The sequence below is a fragment of the Macrobrachium rosenbergii genome, chromosome 42, assembly GCF_040412425.1.
Source record: "Macrobrachium rosenbergii isolate ZJJX-2024 chromosome 42, ASM4041242v1, whole genome shotgun sequence".
Classification (NCBI taxonomy): domain Eukaryota; kingdom Metazoa; phylum Arthropoda; class Malacostraca; order Decapoda; family Palaemonidae; genus Macrobrachium; species Macrobrachium rosenbergii.
In genome coordinates, this window is record NC_089782.1 from 35,900,096 (window position 1) to 35,919,182 (window position 19,087).

General features: G+C 40.1%; 1 pseudogene; it reads left to right on the top strand.

Moving 5' to 3' along the window:
- LOC136827799 (dynein axonemal heavy chain 10-like) overlaps positions 1-19,087 on the top strand; it is an 86,496-nt pseudogene that overhangs the window by 45,232 nt on the left and 22,177 nt on the right.

Genomic DNA, 19,087 nt, shown 5'->3' on the forward strand with positions numbered 1-19,087 from the left:
TCTCTCTCACAGAGCTACAGCACCAACAGGTTCTACGGAAACTCTGAAGGCGACGGCCTCTTCTCCAGTCTTCTGCAACATCTTGCTTGGAAAAGGTGTCGCAGGTATGGCATCCCTGTTCATTAACAATGTTTTGCTGTTATTTAATACAGTTATATGCAAATTCAGTCCCCATCCTGACCGTGGTCCATCTGACACCAGTACACAGTATCTCGAAACAGATTAGGTCAGTTTAAGGGTTAGTAAATCCAAAATTTCACAAACTCTTCCACTACCTTTACAGTTGGAGAAACTAGATTAGGAAAAATTCCTGCGAACTGTCAAATGATGATGATGATGATGATGATGATGATGATGATCATCATCATCATCATCATCATCAGTCTCATCATCACCCTTGTTCATTTTTGGAGGCCCTCATGTGGCCCAGCATTCAGCTCCATTGATTTGTTATTTTATTTTATAGTAATCTTGAATAACTTGTTCCTGTATGGCTGTATGTCTGATATAACCGAGCTCCCCCAGAAACAGGTTTCTGGGGCTTCATTAAAATAAACACAGCTTGAGCTTCATAAGCTTTCATTACTTCCATACTCTCATTTAGCTTCGTGGTCCTGGAAGGGAAGGAGAGCTCCGAGTGCCTCCTCCGCATGAAGGATCTGCCTGGAACGATGGTCCTGGAATCCTTGAAAACCCTGCAGCCAAACGGCAACGTTACCTTCATCATTGAGGTGAGATTACTGACGTTGCTGTTATTCCAGAATTACTTATTTTATTAATAATTCAATTTTCTTTTGATCTGGGTAATGTTTTGTTTGTGAGATAAATTGTGGACGCGCCGTTCATGTTTGTAATTGCTCCCGTAGGAGGGTAGGGTCGTCAGTGCACCTCACACTTGCACTGTAGGCATTGGCGTTCTGAGGGGCGCTTCTGTTTGAAATCCCCCAGGCCCCAAAGTGAGTTGCAAAATTTAACCATTGTAACTATGACAGGACAAGCTAAAATTCTGAAATTTGCATTTACAAGTGCCTTTAAATGATCCTACAATTGCTCATTTCTTTTCCCCACCCCCAAACCCTAAGCTGCTTTGGCTCAACCTCCCAACCTTCAAATGGGATTCTCTTTCTTCTATCTTGCTCCCTTCACCTCTCTCCTAACATTCATCTTGTTATCCACATTGTTTCAGAACCTTTTTCACTTTCTCTCTCAGTATCCTTTTCAGCACTGAATGACCTCGTAGGTCCCAGTGCTTTCTTGGCCTTCGGCCTAAATTCTGTATTCCTATCCTTCCTTCCATGATTTATTAATGTCTTTTATTCACGAACGCCTCTTCCTCCAGGTCTGCAGCACCGAAGAGGTCCCCGAGTGGGTGCTGGGTCGCTCAGCCGTCGTCCAGCTCAGTCCTGACACCCTGGCATCCAGCGCCCTTCTGCCCTCCTCCGACCTGGTGCCCATGACGCCCTCCACCTCCTCGACGGGAAGACAGAGCCGCACAAGTCAGACTCCCAGGACCGCCAGCAAACCCAATACTCCCATTCCGGAGGACCCCGAGCGCCTGTCCCCTGGGAAGATCAGGGAGTACGTCCTTCATCGCCTTCTGCAGCCGGTTTTGGAGATGTTGAAGGCGGGGGCTGTACTGCACTGCATTTCTGCCGTGGATGTCGTGAGTATCTGGTGTGTGACTCGTTTCGTCAGGGAGGGGAAGCCCTTGGTCCCATGGGAAGGACACTGAAGTAATAAGTTCCTTTAGTACTGAAAATGATTATTCATTTAGTACGGCAATACCCGAAGGGGTGTAGTTCCGTCAATGTACCTCACATGGTGCACTGTAGGCATTAATTAGAGTTCTTGGCATCATCCCTTCTGCCCCTAGCTGCAACCCCTTTCATTCCTTCAACTGTAACTCCTTTCATATTATCTCTCTTCCATCTGACTTTCCACCCTCTCTAACAATTGCTTCATTGTGCAACTGCGAGGTTTTCCTCCTTTACACCTTTCAAACCTTTTTACTTTCAATTTCCCTTTCAGCGCTGAATGACCTCATATGTCCCAGCGCTTGGCCTTCGGCCTAAATTCTATTTCCCAATCCCAACTTAATATTTCTAAGCAATAACTATCATACATTTAATAAAGCATATTTTCTAAGCGATAGTTTTCATACATTCAGCTGGAGCAAGTGAACTTCCTCTCCCGAAGCGACGTGAACGAGCAACGCGAGAACGGTCCTTCGGGGGGAAACAGCTCTGGGGAAGCGAAGCTGAAACTAAGCGACCAGCTCGGCAGCTTCCCGCTGCTCGTGCAAGCAGCTCTGCAGGTCAGCAGAGCCGTCTCGAGCGCTACGCAACTGCCGAAACTTCAGGAAGAGATTGGCGGTGCCCTCAAGAAACTAGGGAGCGATGGAATTCTCAGTTCGGGTGATAAGGAAGGTGAGACGCCTTTCTGTTACTATAGAGGAAAATAAGTGTTCGTTTTATGGGTCACAATTCACTGATGGAGTCAGTATGGTACTAAGAAGATATCGTATCCCATTACCTTGTGTTATTTCTTTCGAATGAACGCAGTATTCTTTAGAAGCTTGAATTTCAATTCAATGCCCCCTGTGGTGGGCTTGTTCCATATGAACCCTAGTTCATCTTCTGAATAATGGTAATAATAATAATAACACTGAATTCTCATATTCAAATATTATTACGAAAGAATGCTTAGATATTAATTTCAGCTGGTTTAAGTCATGTTTGTACATTTTACAAACTTTACACTATGTGATTTTTCTATTGAAGTTGATGGCATTGTTCGCAGGCACTATCGTTTTATCATCACTTTGCATTAGTCTATACTTCGTCTTTTTCTCTTCTGGCAAGCTTCTCAGGAATAAGGAAAAGTGATTGAAGATTCTTTCCATATACTTATTCTAGTCTTGAATCATTTTTCCTTATTCCTGAGAGGCTTGCCTGAAGAGAAAAAGAAGTACTGTACAGACTGATTCAAAGTCTTGATAAAAGGATAGTGCCTGTGAACAGTGCCATTGACTTCAATAGAAATTGCATAAGAGAGCAAATATGCCCAAATAGCATATTTGATTCCAAGGTAAAATAAATAAACTTAATTTCCAAAAGGAAATATTATGGAATTATTCACGAATACAGTCGGAGAGTGCAACCTGAACGATTGCGCATTTCCACCCTCAGTTGTCCAGAGTCTGAGTTCGTGTGGCGGCGCTGCCTTCGACCAAAGCTGGGACCTCGCGTCTTCCTCTTGGAGCCCCTGGTTGCTCGTCGGCGAAGACGAAGTCGACGCCAGCGTTATGCCAGAGGTTGGGTACGAGGTCGCCCCGACGCGAGATGCACGTAGGCTGAGTTGGCTCATTGGAAAGATGAGTCAGGTATGTCTCTTCAAATACGAGAAAATGAGAAAGTTATGAGGTCTTTTGTCGCAGGTTATCTTGGAAGACGTGAAGAGTAATCTTTCTTTGGTATTTAAAGCTGGTAATTTTGTCTTTAACATGTGGTAAATTGAGAAAGTTGTCACTGAAAGCAGCAAAACATCAGATTCTGTCCAACGACATGATCTGTAGCCACTGAAAACCTCATTCTTAAATTTTCATTTGTTATTTTGAGTTGGACGTTTTGCAGTTGCTACCAAGAGAAACACTAGTCCCTACCTTCCGTAAAACACTTAATTTATTTCATTCATTTCTTATATGCATCCTATGATAGTAGTTGTTATGCACAGTTAAATGTATGCCAAAGAAAAAAAGTCATCACATCGTTAACACAGGCAGATTTTGAAATGTGAATGAGCTTTTATGGTGGAGGGTCGCATGAAGCTTTAACTTACGTTTGTGGAATACAGTCTCTTCTTGTAAAGGTTTTCGAAGCATTCTGTTGTTAACTGAAGAATCTTCATTGGCAGATCTACCGGCCATTGGTCATAGTTGGAGGTCCAGCCAGTGGAAAAACGACGACTGCTCTGCAGGCTTTGATTGCTCTCACCGACTGGGTAAAGAGTGAAAGACTTTAGTTAATTGCCCCTGTGGTGGGCTTTGTTCCATATGAATAGGGTTCATCTTCTGAATAATAATAATAATAATGTATGTATACATATGTACAGGGTGTATTCTTGTATATTTATTCATCATCTGTCACATTTCTAATGAGTAAGTGGCTCTAGGAAGTGAGACCTTTTTGTTTAGGGGAATTTGAAGCAAATGAGAAAGTCTCTTACTTTCACCAGTTCTCACCAACCCAACCCCAAACCCCACCACTGTAATGAGCAATATAATCCTTCTCATAAGGTAACTTGATCCCAAAACTATCGCTAAGATTGACACACAGACAAGAAAAAAAAAACACCCATATGCCTTAAAGATTCTGCTAATATAATAGGCTTATAACTGACAAAAGCTATCACTTAAGACTGACACATTGACAAACACACATACATTCAAGATTCTACTGTAGGTCTATATAACAGATATACATAATAGATTTATAACATTTTGACAAGACCCGTTGACATTTCCAGAGAAAAATCCGAGTGGACGTGACCTGCACAACCACGGCAGGCGACCTGGAAGATGAGATTCTGAGGCAGGTTACGAGGAAGTCCTTTGACACGCTCATCCCGAGCGCTCCTACAATATTCTTGCTGGATGATTTGGGGTGTCTGCCCGTAAGTAGACTTTGCAATGGCGTCAGGGTGATAAAAATCAATCTGTCAGTCAGCTTCATGTGTGTGGCTGGCTTCAGTGCCTCTGCTTATTAAATTTCATAGGAATTACGTTTAGTGATCAGTCTTATATTACTTTTAACCATAATTGTATCAGTAGAGGAAACACTACTCGTCTATTCTGACCGTTCAGCTTGATGTTAGTGCATATTTATTCTGCCATGGAAATTTTCCAATAGGATTTTCTCTTTATTATTCATTATTTTTGGTTATATACTCCCATTCTTTCCCCGATTACAGCTCAAATAAAAATAATTCATTGTATTTGAATTCATCTTTCCGTCCTGTTTTCGATTTCCAGCCAAAGAAATATAATGAAATTCAGTAAATATGTTGTCGAATAAAGGGTATATCTACAATAAGACCATATTCCTTGCACAGCGTGAATTGTTTCCCGTAGGGGGTTAGTGCCGTCAGTGTACCCCACGCGGTGCACTGTAGGCATTGCCTAAGGGTCTTTGCAGCGTCCCTTCAGCCCCTAGCTGCAACCCCTTTCATCCCTTTTTCTGTACCTCCGTTCATATTCTCTTTCTTCTACCTTACTTTCCACCTTCTACTAACAGCTGTTTCATAGTGCAACTGCTTTGAGGTTTTCCTCCTGTTACGCCTTTCAAACCTTCTTACTGTCAGTTTCAGCGCTGAATAACCTCATAGGTCCGAGCGCCTGGCCTTTGGCCTAAATCTATGTTATTGTTATGTTCTCTCTTGGCATTTCTTGTTGACCTTTGTTGCAGAGGAACAGCCGGGCGTTCAGTTTCTTGCAAGGGATAGTCATGCATAAGGGTTTGTACGTCGGCGCAGACAATAACAAGTGGATGAACCTGAGCAACGTGTGTAGGTATCTTTTGTCTTGACCTGTTTTCGAAAAGAAAATATTGTTTACTTTCTAAGATTCTGCTGGAAATCTTGATACTCTGTTTTGTACGAGGTTTATTTTCATTCTTGCATTCGAGAACTTTCTTAGTATTGTAATGGGAAAAAAGATAGAATTAAGATTTGGTTCAATTTTTTTCATGGTAATTCGTTATTGTTTATATTATGTAAGGAAAATATTCAGAGAACTTTCTTAGTATTGTAATGGGAAAAAGATAGAATTAAGATTTGGTTCAATTTTTTTTCATGGTAATTCGTTATTGTTTATATTATGTAGGAATGCATTTCCTTTTCATTATCCTTCCATCCCCACCCTCACAGATGCTGTAACTTATTTATTTATTCATGTATTTGTTTTTATTTATACATTTTTCATTTACGTATTTGTATTAAATACATGGAGTATGTATTTGAAACTACCGTTTCCTCATTGCTGACGCATCCAGATTCTCCTAAATCCCCTTTGCTTCAAACTGATCACAGTTGTCCTCTGCCCATAGACATTGTAGGCGTTGCTAGCTACTATGGAGACAAGTGGGCCTACGTGGAGGGGGTGGAAAAATTCAGCGGCTGGTCCATCTACAACATGGACTTCAACGAGGACGCTTGCACCTTCTACGTGTCCTCTGCCTTGACGCCGATAAGCTCTCTCCAGAGTCAGGTTGTTTCCACGATGGTGTCGATGACAGAGGCTGTTGCTCAGGTAGATTAACCTGTTATCTTTAGGCCTACCTGGCGCTACAAGCTGTAAGCCCCCTGTGCACTGCAGGCATTACCTGAGGTTCTTTGCAGCGTCCCTTCGGGTCCCTAGCTGCAACCCCTTTCATTCCTTTTCCTGTGCCTCCTTTCATATTTTCTCCCTTCCATCTGACTTTCCATCCTCTCCTGACAATTGTTTCGTAGTCTAACTGCTTTGAGGTTTTCCTCCTGTTACACCTTTCAAACCTTTTTACTGTCAGTTTCCATTTCAGCGCTGAATGACATCATAGGTCCCATTGCGTGGCCTTTATTTTAAATCTTACATTCCATTCCATGCAAGTTGTTAGTTACAATAGCTTCGCATGAATATTTTGGAAATGGATTCTGTGACTCTGCTCACCAAGTCTAGCACCCCTCAAAATCTATTGTTCAGTCAGTAGGATATTTGTACTTTAGCACATGAAATGCAAATTCAGTTTTAATGATGATGTCTTCTGTTATGTCAAAATTCAAAGTCCAAAATTTATGATTTTACAAATTCATTATATTTTTGTTTAGAATAGATTTTCTGTTTGTTTGAAAAAAATTTCCAGTAATATCACTATGTGTAAACTTAGAGAGTGTAATATCCTATATGTTTTGGTATACAGTTACAAAATCATAAGCTAAAGATTCAAAGTAGGTGCCATTGGAGAGCTATTTTGATGATACCTGTAGTTCTCGTAGCTTAGCAGGAAGTATTATGAAATTACTGAACCTAAATGTCGTGCGACTGGAACTTCAGAAGTTCAAGCGAAGATGCAATGCATTACTACCCTAATACTATTCTCCTTGCATTTTAATACATTTTGATCTATTAATTAATTTATTTTTTCTTTTTAATAAGTGGAATCTCTTCCTTTTGTGTTTAACTTTACCTACTCTTACTTCTTCCCAATGAACACCATATTCTTTGGAAGCTTAAATTTCAAGTCAGTGGCCCCTTTGGTGGACTTGTTCCGTATGAATAGGTTTCATCTTCTGAATAATAATAATAATAAATGCAACTACTTCCAGAGACTCTCTGCAAACTTCTCCCGGAGGAAGGAACCCTTCATCCCTCCCAATAAACAAGTCCTCAAGTGGCACGTTGCAGCCGCCCTCAGGCGGGTCTTCCACTCTCAGCAGGCGGTGTCCTCCTCTGAGATGTCAGGTGCTCTCATCCTCAACATCTGGCTGCACTCTGTCACTTCGGAGTTCTTGTACAGCCTTCATTCCCAGAGGGTGAGTCAGTCAGCAGAGTTCTTGCACAGCCTTCATTCCCAGAGGGTGAGTCAGTCAGCAGAATTCTTGCACAGCCTTCATTCCCAGAGGGTGAGTCAGAGAAACAGAGTACAACCTTCATTCCCAGAGGGTGAGTCAGTCAGCAGAGTTCTTGCACAGCCTTCATTCCCAGAGGGTGAGTCAGTCAGCAGAGTTCTTGTGCAGCCTTCATTCCCAGAGGGTGAGTCAGAGAGCAGAGTACAACCTTCATTCCCAGAGGGAGAGTCAGTCAGCAGAGTTCTTGCACAGCCTTCATTCCCAGAGGGTGAGTCAGAGAGCAGAGTACAACCTTCATTCCCAGAGGGAGAGTCAGTCAGCAGAGTTCTTGCACAGCCTTCATTCCCAGAGGGTGAGTCAGTCAGCAGAGTTCTTGTGCAGCCTTCATTCCCAGAGGGTGAGTCAGAGAGCAGAGTTCTCCTTCATTCCCAGAGGGGAGTCAGTCAGCAGAGTTCTTGCACAGCCTTCATTCCCAGAGGGTGAGTCAGAGAGCAGAGTTTCATTCCCAGAGGGAGAGTCAGTCAGAGAGTTCTTGCACAGCCTTCATTCCCAGAGGGTGAGTCAGTCAGCAGAGTTCTTGTGCAGCCTTCATTCCCAGAGGGTGAGTCAGAGAGCAGCGTCAACCTTCATTCCCAGAGGAGGCAGCAGAGTTCTTGTTCATTCCCAGAGGGTGAGTGTACAGCCTTCATTCCCAGAGGGTGAGTCAGTCAGCAGAGTTCTTGTACAGCCTTCATTCCCAGAGGGTGATTCAGTCAGCAGAGTTCTTGCACAGCCTTCATTCCCAGGGGTGAGTCAGTCAGCAGAGTTCTTGTACAGCCTTCATTCCCAGAGGGTGAGTCAGTGAGCAGAGTTCTTGTGGGGTGAGTCAGTGAGCAGAGTTCTTGTACAGCCTTCATTCCCAGAAGGTGAGTCAGTGAGCAGAGTACAGCCTTCATTCCCAGAAGGTGAGTCAGTGAGCAGAGTACAGCCTTCATTCCCAGAAGGTGAGTCAGTGAGCAGAGTACAGCCTTCATTCCCAGAAGGTGAGTCAGTTGAGTACAGCCTTCATTCCCAGAAGGTGAGTCAGCAGAGTACAGCCTTCATTCCCAGAAGTGAGTCAGTGAGAGTTTCATTCCCAGAAGGTGAGTCAGTGAGCAGAGTACAGCCTTCATTCCCAGAAGGTGAGTCAGTGAGCAGAGTACAGCCTTCATTCCCAGAAGGTGAGTCAGTGAGCAGAGTACAGCCTTCATTCCCAGAAGGTGAGTCAGTGAGCAGAGTACAGCCTTCATTCCCAGAAGGTGAGTCAGTGAGCAGAGTACAGCCTTCATTCCCAGAAGGTGAGTCAGTGAGCAGAGTACAGCCTTCATTCCCAGAAGGTGAGTCAGTGAGCAGAGTATTCCCAGAAGGTGAGTCAGTGAGCAGAGTACAGCCTTCATTCCCAGAGTGAGTCAGTGAGCAGAGTACAGCCTTCATTCCCAGAAGGTGAGTCAGTGAGCAGAGTGCAGCCTGAAGGTGCTGCAGCCTTCATTCCCAGAAGGTTCAGTGAGCTTTCATTCCCAGAAGGTGAGTCAGTGTACAGCCTTCATTCCCAGAAGGTGAGTCAGTGAGCAGAGTACAGCCTTCATTCCCAGAAGGTGAGTCAGTGAGCAGAGTACATTTTCATTCCCAGAAGGTGAGTCAGTGAGCAGAGTACAGCCTTCATTCCCAGAAGGTTCAGTGAGCAAGTACAGCCTTCATTCCCAGAAGGTGAGTCAGTGAGCAGAGTTTCCCTTCATTCCCAGAAGGTGAGTCAGTGAGCAGAGTACAGCCTTCATTCCCAGAAGGTGAGTCAGTGAGCAGAGTTTCATTCCCAGAAGGTGAGTCAGTGAGCAGAGTACAGCCTTCATTCCCAGAAGGTGAGTCAGTGAGCAGAGTACAGCCTTCATTCCCAGAAGGTGAGTCAGTGAGCAGAGTACAGCCTTCATTCCCAGAAGGTGAGTCAGTGAGCAGAGTACAGCCTTCATTCCCAGAGGGTGGGTCAGTCAGTTTTCCTGTGCTGTGCTGCTGTGTTGCTTTCGTTCGTCTGCTGTTCTTTCGCCAATGAGTTCGGGGATCCACTGCCAATTCTTTCTCTCTGTCGTTCTGTAAATCAGTAAATATACTTAACGTTCTTTTCAGACCCATTAATGTATTTTAATGATATATTCTGCATTCATTCATGACTGTATTGATACATTTTTTTAATATTATATGAATTATTCCATTTTCCTATTTATGATTAATTCTTGAATTCATTTCAGCGCAAAGACAGAGCATGGCACGAAATTCAATGCTGCGTGGCTGAGGAAGGAATGGACATTGTGGGGGAGGTGCCCTCCAACCCCCCTGTCCCCTGTGGCCCCCGGGGCTGGAAAACGGCCAGGACGCCCCTCTCCTGCCGAAATACGTCACCGCAGAAGATGCGGCGAAGCAAATCGCGGAGGTAAGGGTCGTTAAGACCTTCCTGTCATCTCCTGGAGAAAGTCACCTTGTATGAGGTCTCTTTTCGTGATTTTATTTCTGTTCTTCGTATGAATTTATTTTGTTTAATTTTAAAATATTTTTTTTATTTACATTCAAGTCAGAATTTTACCCGGCTCTGATATTTCACTTGGCTGGTGATTTCCTAGTTCTGGCCGATGCTGAGGAAGATTTTTTTTATTTGTTTTTCTAATGGACGTAATTTCCACCTCGACTGTGGACTGACTACACACTATAATATTTTTAGCTCCTGAAGTTATTTTTTCTTTCCTGATGTTTTTATTTTTTAATTTTTCATTTTTTTTCTAATGGGGTCATTTCTACCTCGACAATGAACTAGCTATAGCAATAATACTTTTAGCTCCTGAAGAACTCTCTTTCTTCCGACTAAGAATCACCTCAGTATTATCTGAAAGTCGCTTTTGTTTTCTTATATTTTATTTTCTTTTTAATGGAGGTGATTTCTACCTCGACTGTGAACTGACTATAGCAATAATTTTTTTTAGCTCCTGAAGTTATTTTCTTTCTTCCGGATAAGAATCGCCTCAGTATTATCTGAAAGTCGCTTCCCTTTGGCGTGTTTTATATATTTTCCTTTGGACAATGTTTTTTAATTATCTTTTGTTACCTCAGCTTAACCTTCTAGTTAATCATTTCTTGCTAAAAAGAATATAGAAATATTTTAAATAATTATTTATGCAGTTTTTAAATTTTTTTGCGTTTGGCATCGTAAAAAGAGGAAAAATATTTTATTCGTAATATATTCAAACTAAGAACAAATTTAATAAATGCTTTGTTGCATGTCTTTCAGAAGCACATCGGACAAACAGATAAACCCAATTTTTTTAACGATAGATAGAAAAAAATCTATGAGTACTTTGGAACATAGGCTACCCTGTATAATTTCTGAGAGCTTAGATTACTATTTACGCTTTAAGCGATATGTTGTATACAATATCATATAATTCTATATGATTACTAAGTCTTTGGCTGTTCACGGTTTACTTATTATACTGGAACCATGTACACCTGTTTCACTCTAGATATACCCATGTGAATGTATAGTTTCATAGTATGAATATTGTATCTATATAATTCGTTAGAGCTGTACATAGCTGCAAATAAATACTTAATTCTTCTGTGTTCCACTTAAGTGCGTATAACCCCCACTCTTTAGTGTTCTGCATTATTACAAATAATGATTACATAGAGTCTCATTATCCCACGTAATTGCATATAACTATGAAACTCCATGCAATTGCATATAACTATAAAACGCCATGCAATCACAAATAACTATGCCATTTCATGCAGCTAAGTAAATCCTTTTAATTCGATGTACCAGAATTATACGGTTCCGTATCAATTAATTTTCTATAATCGTTGCGTCTTCTATATTTCCGAGCAGCGTCTGAAGGCGGGGGGCGTCACCGACACCTCCAAAGGGCACGCGGGAATTGGAATGGGAATCGCAGTCGTCGTGGACGCCCTCCGCTCTCTCGTCGCGCCCCTGGGGACTCAAACGGTTCCCTTCCTCCTTCTCGTGGGACCTCTCACGAGGGACAAGGATGTCACGCTGTCTCTCGCTGCTGATTACACGGGTAAGTGTTGCTGAGAGAGAGAGAGAGAGAGAGAGAGAGAGAGAGAGAGAGAGAGAGAGAGAGAGACTTAAAGTACACACACACACACATATATATATATATATATATATATATATATTTATTTATATGTATATATATGTATGTATACAGATAGTGTATTATGTATATATTTGTGTGTGTGTGTGACAGAGAGAGAGAGAGAGAGAGAGAGAGAGAGAGAGAGAGAGATGAATAAGTTATGACTATATATATTTACCTTAATTAACCGGCTGTGTTTTTTACACGAATAAAATCATGCAAATAACATTCATGGCAGGTAGATTTGATCATTGATGAAGCATTAGGTTCATAAACATGATAAAAATACAGTATATTAATTAATAGCTTTTTCAATTACATCAGTAGGATACCATAATCCAAAAATAAAAAATACACTGTGAAATATCTTTATCAAAAACAGTTGTCTTTCATTTATTAAAATATTTTCTATGAAGTTTGCAAAAACATTAAATACATACAAACGTAATTGTTTTAAAATCGATATTTTAGCATCAAAGGCACCTTTGAAATTACAGAACAAAGATATTTATTTAATAGCTTAGCTCGCGGCAGTCAGTAAAACGAAAGGATTTGACAACTGATAATCGAAGCATAACAATTGTTGAAATTCAGGTACGACGCTGAAGGCCTGTGACTCGGCCAGCGAAGTGACGTCACTGCTAGACGCGCCTGCGCGGGAGCCGAAAGTATTTGAGTCTAGCTCTGCCGTTCAAATGGAGTCGGACGATGTACCAGCTTTGGTTTTGATTCCAGCATCCCTTATACGTGATCAGGGTAAGAAAAATGAGTACATGTTTAATGGACGTGTCGCTATATTGTGTTGTTTGCTCTAAATGTACAAATTGATCACAAAAGCACTTGCATGCATACGTCTACCCACCCAGCAAGATACGCGTTTTCTATATAATATTATATATATATATATATATATATATATATATATATATATATATATATATATATATATATATATATATATATATATATATATATATATATATAATATAAATCACTTTACCACATTTTCCGCATGGTAAAGTGTGATTATAAACACACGTAATAGACTATATAGATATATATTTATAATAAACAGTAATAATTATGCCGCCTTCACTCTTTAGCAAGAATTACCTTGAATGAGACAGTCGTCCCTTTTTTCCAGACGTCTGCAGGGCAGTGCTGAATGCTACAAGAGACGCAACCGCTAAGGAAAGGTACGTTAGAGAAATGGCTTTAAAACTTGACATTTTTTCAGAACGATTGTTCGTAATTATTTTCTGTAATATGGTATAATAAAAAGAATATAACAAATTATTATTATTATTATTATTATTATTATTATTATTATTATTATTATTATTATTATTATTATTATTCAGAAGACGAACCCTATTCAGAGTTGAAACCGGCATTCAATTTTCCATCGGTGACCGTAACATGATGTATCGATCTCGAAAAGACATTATATAGTTATTACGATTCAATTAATGAAATAACTTTTTAGCAAAATAAATGAATAAAAAGATGAAAATCTTCAGGATAATCGTAGTGAGCGGCTGCAAAGAGGAGATCTGGCCCTTGACCTTCGAACTCAGGTCAGTGTCAGGTCACGGGCGCGTCGTGTGTTTGCCCGCCCAGACGCCCGAACAGCATTACGCCTTCGTCAAGGACAGGATCGCTCAGGTGAGATGAGGTCTGAGGGACAACTTCTGTTTTTTATGCTTTCATTTTTACTTTTGTGAATTGCAAGATCTTGATTTGCTTTTGTTCATTGCAAGATTTTTATTTGCTTTTGTGAAATTCAAGATTTTTATTTGCTTTTGTTAATAGCAAGATTTTTATTTGCTTTTGTTAATATTTGCAAGATTTTTATTTGCTTTTGTTAATTGCAAGATTTTTATTTGCTTTTGTTAATTGCAAGATTGTATTTGTTTTTGTTAATTGAGAGATTTTAAGGCAAATATCTCTTTTCTTAAGGAAGGAAGAGAGAGAGAGAGAGAGAGAGAGAGAGAGAGAGAGAGAGAGAGAGAGAGAGAGAGAGAGAGAGAGACTTTTTTATATTAATGCCCACAACTCATAAATAGTATAAAATTCAATACACGTACATGATAAATTTTTTTTCATATATTTATCTATTTGTTTTTAGTCAGTGCCCACAGCTCAAATATAGTATTAATATTCAATAAACATGTGTACTACTAAATTTGTTATTTATTCATTTATTTATTGAACTCTAAAAGATTTGAAGTTAGATGTCTTTTCCTAAATTGAGAGAGAGAGAGAGAGAGAGAGAGAGAGAGAGAGAGAGAGAGAGAGAGAGAGAGAGAGAGAGAGAGAGAGAATTGAGAATTTCATAAACGCCCAAAGTCATAAACAGTACGAACATTCAGCACACATACTTACTATAATCCTTATTTTTCTAATTAATTTTACAAATTCATCCATAATGAAAACCTCACCCAAACTAATCCCACCGCCCAGGTCGACGCCATCAAAAACGAATCCCTGAGGACTCGGGAGGAAATCGCGGATTTCGTCGCCCAGCTCCACCTGTCCTACTGCACCGAAGACTCTTCGGAGTCCCGAAGGAAGAAGAGGATGTCTTCTCCTGACATCACCAGAGGGATGACGTCCATCCCGCCGAGGTTCAACAGGATGCCTCCTGTGACTTCGATGGCCGAGCTGATTGATGTCTTCGGGAGGCTCCTGTCCAGGAGGAAGGACCAGGCGATGTCCGCTGTAAGGACTGGGCTGGAGCGGGAGGACATCATTAAGATGATCAAGAAGGGAAAGGGGGATTAATGATGTCATTTATGAGAGATGGGGGATTATTTTTGGGATTACGATGGGATAGGGATTACTGATATCATTAACGAGAGAGTAGACTACTTTTGGGATGAGGAATGGATAGGGATTCTTAATTACACAAGTAATCCCCCTCTCGTTAATTACATCAGTAATTCCTATCCTTTCTTAATTACACAAGTAACCCCCTTCTCGTTAATTACATCATTGATCCTTATCCCTTCTTAATCACACAAGTAATCTGTCTTAGAAAATCAACAAGTTTCTCCCGTTTTCTCTGCCCCGTAGGTGGCCAGTGCCATCAGTGCACCTCACGCGGTGCACTGTAGGCATTACTTAAGGTTCTTTGCAGCGTCCCTTCGGCCCCCAGCTGCAACCCCATTCATTCCTATTGGTATACCTTTGTTCATATCTTCTTTTCTTCCATCTTACTTTCCACCCTCTTTTAACATAGTGCGGCTGTGAGGTTATCCTCGTGTTACACCTTTAAAACTTCCTTTACTCTTAATTTCCTTTCAATTCCCATTTTCTCTGGCAGCTGAGCGACTTGGAAAAGGCAGTGAGCAGAGTCGCAGACTTGGAGAATCACGTCAGAAGTCTCAGGGAGACGCACTCAGGCCTCGAGACTTCCATATCTGAGGCCGAGGTCAACATCAAGGACATTTCTGAGAAGCTGGAGGAGAGTAAGTAATGGCCAGGCGAATGAAATTCTGTGGAACATGTATACACGTCATTAGCGGAAAACTCGCTCTTCACGGTATTTTTCATAGAGAAATATTCACAGAAAATGCTGTATTTTCATAATATCATTTTCGTTAGTAAAATCACTTTTTGTGATAAAACTATTAAATCATTCAGTTATAAGCATTTTATAGGGGTTTTTGGTGTTGTGAGCTATCGAAATAGGCAGTTATAAGCATTTTCAGAGGGGTTTTAAGTATTTGTGGATTTGAGCTATTCGCGGGGGTAGGGGTACGCATCCTCGTGAATACCCGGGCGTCAACTGTAGTACCAATGTAGGTCCTATATGAATAAAAAAATCTGTGATAATTCAGTGTGATAATGGTACTATAATGTTTAAACTCGAACCAACCTATTACTCCCACATAGGGCCTCCATTCTGTGTTGAACACAAGTCTGAGAATAATGTTTTTTCCCAAGCTGTTTAAGTGCCCATTAAAAACTCCTTTGCCAGCATCACGTATCCCGTCTTATATTGTACTTTGGGCTAGCATCCCTTCTTCTTCACCTAGCCTGGTGACTGGTTCTTCTCTGCTCTACCCAAGAGCTAGCGAGCAAGCAAGCGTGCAGTTCCGGACACCCTTGCAATAAGTTAACAAACATCCATCTCTCTCTCTGCCGCAGAGGAAGCTAGCATCGTCGACCTGGAAAACACAGTGTGCGAGCTCAGAGGGGAGGTGGCCACTGTCGAGAGGTCCTACGAAGAGCTTCGCGGCGAAGTGGCCGAGTATATCGAGGAGACCAAAGCTCCCTTGGTGGAAATCACTGCCGAGCTCTCGCAGCTGGATATGCAGAGGATCAGGAAACTCTTGTAAGTCTGAACCATCACTAGTAGAAGTTGTTTTGCCATCAGCAGTAATATAATCTTGGAGCATTAGCATTAAGTCAGAATAGAACCACTTGAGTTACAATGCAAGTCTAGAGAGTATTCCAGAGTTATAATTTAGAACTACTTGAATTACAATGTAAGTCTGAAAGAGTATTCCAATGTTATGCTTTATTACAAATGAATCCATGTTAAAAAGCACAGAAAATTGTATTCAGTATGAAAACAGTTTACTAATTAGTAAGATATTCCATCAAAATTTTAGTTTAGGAGATTCTTCAGCCTGTATCAGAACAGCCTTTACTGGTAAAATGATATCAACACTGGAACATCTACTAATACCCTGATTTAATTTTTTAAATTTCTTCCACAAAATTTGTTTCTAACAGTAGCCGATTTAACAAGAGTGTGAGAGGTAAAATGATTTTTAAGTAAAATATAACTGTATATTATATACTCAGGTTTGCACAATCTAGACATACAATTTCAATGTTGCTGTGTGAGAACGTAATATCGGCTATCAGGCCGATACTCAGAATAGTTTGATCCCAAGGCTTCTGGTCCAAGTGTCTGTTCATTTCATGAATAATAACATTAATTTGGTTAGTGATGAACTCTTTTAACCACTGTCAAGAAGAGTAAATACGCAGATTTCTCTGCCAGTGATAGATGATCTCGAATGCTTTTTGATGTTCTGAAATACGTGTAGGCAAAATGATCCCTTTTCTCAATATATTTTCCTCAATATGGTGTGTTTGAAATTTTATATATATGTATATATATATATATATATATATATATATATATATATATATATATATATATATATATATATATATACATACGTATGTATGTATCCCAATCACTTTATTTCTAGTCTCAAATGTAACAAAAATATTATGTACTGAAAAAAATTGATTTTTCTTCAGTTTCTCATAAGTCTATCAAACCTATCCTACTAATCAACAAAATATTTATATATATATCTGTATACTCTAAATCCAAGTGAGCACTTAACGCATTAGGCATAACCGTTCTGATGCCATTTTATTGCAGAGAGCGCATACCAGGCATAGGCGTTCCTGATCTTCGGAAGACTAAAGTGTTCCGAATGTCAGTCCGGGTGGTTCGTTGTGGCCTTCCTTCCTCTCTCTCACACACACTGGCAGTTTTCGATTCAGATCCTTCTCTCTCGCTCTCTCTCTCTCTCTCTCTCTCTCTCTCTCTCTCTCTCTCTCTCTCTCTCTCTCTCTCTCAGCCATGATAGAAACACTTTTTAATCTCTCTCTCTCTCTTTCTCTCTTACAAGCAACCGTGATAGAAAGTTCTCTCTCTCTCTCTCTCTCTCTCTCTCTCTCTCTCTCTCTCTCTCTCTCTCAGCCATGATAGAAACACTTTTAATCTCTCTCTCTCTCTCTCTCTCTCTTACAAGCAACCGTGATAGAAAGTTCTCTCTCTCTCTCTCTCTCTCTCTCTCTCTCTCTCTCTCTCTCTCTCTCTCTCTCTCCTCTTTTTCTTCTCTCTCTCGCACAACCATGATAGAAACACGTTTTTACGTCTCTCTCTGTCTCTCTCTCTCTCTCTCTCTCGCACAACCATGATAGAAACACGTTTTTATGTCTCTCTCTCTCTCTCTCTCTCTCTCTCTCTCTCTCTCTCTCTCTCTCTCTCTCTCTCTCTCTTACAAACATGATAGAAACACATTTTTTTTATCTCTCTCTCTCTCTCTCTCTCTCTCTCTCTCTCTCTCTCTCTCTCTCTCTTACAAACATGATAGAAACACATTTTTATCTCTCTCTCTCTCTCTCTCTCTCTCTCTCTCTCTCTCTCTCTCCTTTTTCCTCTCTTTCTCACAACCTTGATAGAAACAGTTTTTTTCTATTCTCTCTCTCTCTCTCTCTCTCTCTCTCTCTCTCTCTCTCTCTCTCTCTCTCTCTCTCTCTCAAACACGATAGAAACACGTTTGTTTTATTATTCTGTCTCTGTTCCGACCACGTTCTGGTTTGCGTCCAAAACTTGTCCCGTCCTTTTCGTTTGTCGATGTCAGCATTGTGTTGTGTCCGTCTGAACTTGCATGGAGGAAATATCATTTCAATTTCTCTTTTTTTTTCCAGCATTGTTTTCTTGGTTGGATTTTGACTTTATTTGTGTTGTTTTTGTGTGTTTTGAGATCGTGACTACAGCATGTACCACGAAGGAATGCCCCACCCCACTCTTTGTAGCATGAATAAAAATATTGCTGGGATTTTTAGGATTTTGTTATTTTTTGGGAGGGCTAAGAGTCGTAATTATGTTTGTTATCATTTTACAGATTTTTTATTTTCTGTTAGGGCTAAGAATCAGAATTATACTTCTTATTTTTTTATAGATTTTTAAAATTTTCTGTTAGGGCTAAGGATCAGAACTATACTTACTTTTTATGGATTTTTTATTTTCTGTTAGGGCTAAGAATCAGAATTTTACTTATTTTTTCATGGATTTTTTTTTTCATTCTATGTTAAGGCTAAGAATCAGAATTATAATTATTTTTTCTGGCTTTGTTTATTTTCTGTTAGGGCTAAGAATCAGAATTATACTTCTTGTTTTTTTATGGATTTTTAAAATTTTCTGTTAGGGCTAAGAATCAGAATAATACTTCTTATTTTTTTATGGATTTTTTAATTTTCTGTTAGGGCTAAGGATCAGAATTATACTTCTTATTTTTTTATGGATTTTTTACTTTCTGTTAGGGCTAAGAATCAGAATGATTATACTTCTTGTTTTTTTATGGATTTTTTTTATTTTCTGTTAGGGCTAAGAATCAGAATTATACTTCTTATTGTTTTAACGGATTTTTTTTTCAGTTAGGCCTAAGAATCAGGATTGTACTTTTTATATTTTTATGGATTTTTTTTCATTTTCAGTTAGGGCTAAGAATCAGAATTTTACTTATTTTTTATGGATTTTTAAAATTTTCTGGTAGGGCTAAGAATCAGAA